The sequence below is a fragment of the Acyrthosiphon pisum genome, chromosome X (assembly GCF_005508785.2).
Source record: "Acyrthosiphon pisum isolate AL4f chromosome X, pea_aphid_22Mar2018_4r6ur, whole genome shotgun sequence".
Taxonomy (NCBI): domain Eukaryota; kingdom Metazoa; phylum Arthropoda; class Insecta; order Hemiptera; family Aphididae; genus Acyrthosiphon; species Acyrthosiphon pisum.
Genome location: NC_042493.1, coordinates 47,803,842 through 47,804,194, shown reverse-complemented (window position 1 = coordinate 47,804,194; position 353 = coordinate 47,803,842).

Below are 353 nucleotides of genomic sequence, written 5' to 3'. Positions count from 1 at the left end.
TTACTGTTAGTTATTTCCTAAAATCGAAATTATTTTATTTTTATGTTCAGTGACAGTAAATGTATCAATTACGTTTTAGTTACTTAGTTTATCTAAGCTTGTCAAATGTATCTATACACTTTGACATTATATTATGTGTATAGGATAGTGTGCAGCTGATTTTTATACACCATAAAAATATAAAATATAGACCAGATTAAGGTTACGCTCGTCAATATTTACCTATATGGTGTTATATTATGTCAACGGAGCTAGGGTGGTTTCCCAAATTTCCTTTATGTCCTGTATTTACAATAACTGTTATAATAACGTGACGAAGGCAGCTGTCCCTTAATACTCAAAAGGATATTTAT